We start from the raw sequence: 6,000 nt of genomic DNA on the forward strand, positions 1-6,000 counted from the left end.
CTCACCTTCCTAACGTCCCATTAGCATATCGATGTACTATTAGCATGCAAGAACGCCCGCCCATAGGCTGGAGGAACGAAAAGCCCCCTCCCCTGGGGGCATAGGTGGCGACATTTTTAGGCGTTGTCACTTTAAATGGAAGGGAAGAACTAGTTAACCGCTCATGTCTACGATGGTAGAGTATCATTAGAGCTGAAGTAATTGTACGTGTTTCTGTGCATCGAAGTAGCCCCTGTCCTTCGGGGAGTTTGCTTTGTGGAGTACCGTCTGGCTCCCGTTTACTGCAAAGAACTGGGAATTAAAGCAAATCTCGCGACTCTCTCTCTCTGTGTGTGTGTGTGTGCTTATCGCACAGCGGGTGACAGACCCGACTGTGGGGACAGCGGCGCCGCGACGGGAAGCGGCGCCTCCCGGGGCTGGGGGGGGGGGGCCGGGAGCCCCGCGGCCACCGTGACGGCGGGGCTGCCCCGCAGGGCCCGCGGCCCAGCGCCCGGGCCGGGAGCGGGATCTCCCGTCCCTCCGGGCGCCGGCGAGCTGCGGAAGGGGCAGGGCTTCGGGGCACGGCCGCAGAAGACGGACGGGCGTGCGTCCCTCCCGTCCCTACGCTCGGCGGGCTTGTCTTTTCCTCTGGAAAACTCGCTCCACAACGCCGGGACACCTAAAGTGGGAAGCTGGGCGTGGAGATTTTACAAGGTCATGTAGCCATAGGATGAAGGGGAGCGGTTTCAAGCTGAAAGAGGGTAGATTTAAATTGGATCTTAGAATTAAATTCTTCCCTGTGTTAGAAATGAATGGTAGTGTTGATTTTGCATTCTAGTGTTAGAAATGTAGTGTTTGGTTTGGTTCACATATATATATTCTAGTGTTAGGAACATATAGTTTGTTTGACCACATTTATATTAGGACCACATATAGGAATATATAGTTTGTTTGAGATATATATTTTAGTGTTAGGAATATAATTGTTTGTTTGAGAGATATCTACACATTCCAGTGACACCTGGAGTGGTTTATGGGCCAAGAAACTGAGGCACTTAATTGGGCTCCATCTGGGGGATCTGAACATGGAGAAGGATTTATGGCCCAAGATAAGGCCAAACAAAGCTACTTCTATGTTGCTCCTCAGGGCAGGATGACACCAGTAGATTGTTAATTGGGAAGACAGCCAAGGGGGCAAGAAAGGTCAAAAATTTACCTTAAAAGGTAAAAAGTAAACTGCTAGAATGGAATGTGTAAACAGGGGCGGGAAACTTATAGGATAATTTGAAGCGTCGGATAGGCTGTAAACCCTGGAGTACCCAGCCAGTAGGGAAACAGGGGAGGGAATTTTGCGTCGGGAATAGGGAATATAAACCGTTATTCACCTTGCTATAGGTGGGTGCCTACTTGCTTAGGTCACCCATTCTTGCAAGGATGTAAATAAACTGTGCTTCGCTGAAGGATCTGTGTGGGCCTGCTCATTGGCACGACAAACGTTTCTCACACCTGTGAGGGTGGTGAGACGCTGGCACAGGCTGCCCAGGGGAGCTGTGGCTGCCCCATCCCTGGAAGTGCTGAAGCCCAGGCTGGATGGGGCTCGGAGCAACCTGGTCTGGTGGGAGGTGTGCCTGCCCATGGCAGGAGGGGTGAAAATAGGTGATCTCTAAGGTCTATTGCAAACCAAACCCTTCTATGTGCCTATAATCTTGCCTTTAAGAAGCTTGCTTTTTCTCCAGTGGGACAGGAAATGGGTAAAACAGCTTTGAGTCTTGTGTTCGCTAGTGATGCCACACCGGGCCCTCAGCTGACAGGTCCAAGTGTAAACTCACTAAGATACTTGAGTTTTCTTGCCTAATTTGCTGGTGCGGGAAGACGGGTGTTAAAGATTCTGTTTTCTTACAGGCCCTTTTCAAATGTTGATTTAATCTCCTGTGTGGGTCGCTTTCGGTTGAGGGCCAGTCAGTCCCCGGGTGCTATGGTAGCAGCCAGAAGGGCTGTTGGTGCACGTCAGGCTGGGAACCATGCTGAGTTCTGTTCAGAGGCACATCTGAAAAAAAAAAATAAATGTCCCAAATCCCGTGTTTCCACTTGCCTAGCATGTGCTGATTATTGACTAGATAAACTCAGCGTGTGAGTTAGAAGTGTCATATTTTAACCCCAGCTGGCAGCTCAGCTCCGCCCAGCCACTCATTCACTCCTCTGCAGTAAGTTGGGGGAGATAATCAGAAGGATAGAAGTGACAAAACTCATGGGATGAGCCAAAGACAGTTCAATAGGTAAAGCAAAAGCCACATTAGCAAGCAAAACAGAACAAGGAATTCATTCACTGCTTCCAATCTGCAGGCAGGTGTTTAGCCATCTATAGAAAAGCTGGGCTCCGTCACACGTGATGGTTACTTGGGAAGACAAATGCCATGACTTGAATGTCTCCCTCCTTGTTCCTCCAGTTTAAATACTGATTATGACATCACATTGTATGGAATATCCCTTTGGTCTGTTGGTGGTCAGCTGTCTTGGCTATGCTCCTTCCCAGCTTCTTGTGCACCCACATTACTAGCAAAGCATCGGAAGCTGAAAAGTCCTTAATTTCTTAGCAACAATAAAAAAAAGTCAATGTATTATCAACATTCTTCTCATACCAAATCCCATATGAAACGCAAGACATAGCACTATTCTAGCTACAAAGAAGAAAATTAGCTCTATCTCCGCTGAAACCAGGATAAGAAGGTAACTGGAGATGTGGGGCTGACTTGGGTTCATTTGCTGTAGGACTAAACCTTCCTCAGAGAGGTCTTTGCCTCTTCTCTAGCATTTGTAGGACCTTGCTAGCTGGAAAAATAGAAGAATCTGTGAATCCCTGTCACCACTTCATAAATTGTTGGTAATGTTTTTTCCTCCTTGGCAGTGCCTAGTCACGTAATTTTTAGATCTAACCTAAGGCAATGAAGAGTTCAATTGTAGTTATATACTTAAGCACGCTTAAAATTATGCTACGTTTTAAATTAAGGATAATGTTTGCCTTCAAAATATCTCAGTTTTGAGGAGTAATACTGAGAAGTCCATTGAGAGTAGCAGGCAAGAGGGCCTGAACAGCAAGAGGTGTTTTTCCATTCATTAATGTTTATGGAGTTGTGCTGGTTTTGGCTGGGATAGGGTTAATTTTCTTCACAGTAGCTGGTATGGGGCTATGTTTTGGATTTGTGACCAAAACTGAGTTGATAATGCAGAGATGCTTATAGCACTGCTGAACAGTGCTTGCTCAGCCTCAAGGCCTTTTCTGCCTCTCACCCCACCCAACCAGTGAGGAGGCTGGGGGTGCACAGGGTGCTGGGAGGGGATACAGCTGAGACAGCTGACTCCAGCTGACCAAGGGGATATATCCCATGCCATATGATGTCATGCACGGTGCATAAAGCTGCGGGAAGGGGGGACATTTGGAGTGATGGCATATGTCCTCCCAAGTCACTGTTGCACATGATTGAGCCCAGCTTTTCTGGGGGTAGCTGAACACCTGCCTGCCCAAAGGAAGTAGTGAAGTGCTTGTGTGCACCTTTTTTTGCTTTGCCTATTAAACTGTTTTTATCTCAACCCAGGTGTTTTCTCACTTTTACCTTTCCAATTCTCTCCCCCATCCCACCATGGGGGAGTGAGTGAGTAGCTGTGTGCCACTTAGTTGACACCTGAGGTTAAAGCACAACAGGAGTCAACATTACATTGTTGTTAGCAGTTTCCATTTTTCTGAACTCCAAGCCTAGAAGGTAAGATTGAATATATGTACATGCATTGTGTAATCCAGCAGTGCAGATCCTGTCATTCATGCTATATGCACAACACAGGAAGTTGTTGACGTTACTCAAAGGATGTCTTTTAACAGAGTGTTTGTTTATAGCTATTGCTACACATAATCTAAGAAGTTGCTCTCTTGACAAAAAGAACAAGCATTGGTACACCTCAGAGTACCGCTCACTTCTCTATTTAATCACATCATACCAAAACTTTTTTTATTTTTTCTATTTTTGCAGGATTGCAAAACTAACAGAGAAAGCCTAGTTATCTCCCTGGCATTACCATATCAGATCAGAGCCCTGTAGCTTCCTGTTTCCAAAATTAGCCTTTGTCAAAGTTACTGTCTTGAGATGAGGTAATAGTAACCTCCTACCAGAGCAGCTGCAAAATAACTGCACTGTGCACCGGAGCTGGTTGTTTCCAGCTGGTTCAGTCCTTGAGGCAGTGCTACAGTTTGCTGGCACTAGCCACCTCACGGCTAATCAATGCTCCAGATTTGTGAGTATTAGGCAATTGTTTTCCATTTCACTACCTTTTTGATCTGAAAATTTCAGTGACTCTTGTGAAAACGTGATTAATTATTTGTGGTTACCAGCTCTTTTATGTGTGGAGCTTTGATTAGAAAAAAAAAAACCCAGGCTTTATTGTTTCACACCTGAAGCCAACTCATCTGTAAAACTAAAAATAATTTAGTACTAGGGCTGGTTATCTGATTATGTGAGTGCTATGCAAAATCGGATAAACACTTCTTCCAATAGCACCTATCTTTGCCCTGCTGAATCTGCAGCAGTTGTCCTAGCAGGTGTTTCAGTCTGTGTGTGTCTTGCCCATAGTGTAGTGTCTACCAGGAAGCCTTTGCAAACAGTTTGGGCATTTGCCTGATCTGAAGATACCTCAGAAGGAGAGAAGGTTACCTTATGACTTATTTCTAAAAACCAGGATCTTTATAAGACATGCATATTAATGGTTTGGCTGGAACTAAAACATAACATGCAGCAGCACAATGAACGCTGGAAGTTGTAAAGCCAGATGAAGCTGCTCAAACTTGAATAAACTCAGTGATGTGAGCAGCTGAAGAGCTGCCTTTGCAGCTGTCTGCGAGCTATGAAGATAAAGGCTCCTTTCTTCTCAATTTCCTCCAATTCTTATTCCAAGTTAAGACACTTGTAGCTCTTCTCATACCTCAGCATAACTTTTTTGCCCCTTTTAACTATGAACTCTCAATCTTTCCAGAAACAGCATAGCTCTCCAGATGTTCAAAGAAGACAAATAGATTTTTATTTGCTAAAAGCAAAGTCTTCATGGAGCAGTTAAAGCCTTATGGCTCTGTCCCCTGATGATGCCTTTTAGAAGACAAGGGCCACAGCCACTGCCAGTGGATGGTGAAGCAGATGAGAAAAAACAGCACTAGGGAAAAAAAGAAAGGAGGTGGATGGCATTAGCAACAGTAAAAAGCTATTCTTTGATGCACACCAAGCATTCGGTTGCTGTTACAGTGTTGGTGTGAGTACAAAAACAAGCCTGGAAATTATGTTGTCTTTTTAGCATGTACGATTCACCAGGTTTTTTGGCAGTACTCTGGTATGGCTCTCTTTATTTCAGATGCAATGTTTCTGATGCCAAGAACATTCATATGTAAGGAGTATATTTGGGTGTGTTGATGTTTAGGTTGTAGACTCACTGAACAGCATGTATTGAAAGGCTATTTGCCAGAAGCATCTGATTTTTTATTTATTTCTTTAATTTTAACTGAAAATCAAACTGAGGGGTAGGGTTTCAGTACTACTTTCTGCCATAGCATTTACTGAAGCATGGTTTCTAATCTTCATGTTTCTTCTTGCTCTGAGGATATAAAGGTTCCCATTTATTGTCAAATGAAAGTAAAGCACGTGAAACCTTATTTTTTCCCAATGTTTTCATACTTGAGCTGTGAGAAGGAGAAGGGGTGAGTTCTACCAGCAAAGCTTTCTGTAAGTAAGCATAATATTTTAGCAGCAAGTTGAAGTTTTAGGGCCACAAGAAAACTGATATGGTATAATCAGGCAATCCAATTGCAATTTTTTTTTTTTTTTTTTTTTTAAAGATGAAGAGTGAAGCATGCATTACAAACACAGTTAACATGCATTTCAACTTTGGTTAAAGTCTATAAAAAATGCATCAAGTTTGGTTGGTTGGTTTTTTTGAGCCAGAGTCCAAAGAGGCTCCAGAATCTGCTGCATGACGTCCACTGGCTCC

The sequence above is a fragment of the Apus apus genome, chromosome 1, assembly GCF_020740795.1.
Source record: "Apus apus isolate bApuApu2 chromosome 1, bApuApu2.pri.cur, whole genome shotgun sequence".
In the NCBI taxonomy this organism is placed as follows: domain Eukaryota; kingdom Metazoa; phylum Chordata; class Aves; order Apodiformes; family Apodidae; genus Apus; species Apus apus.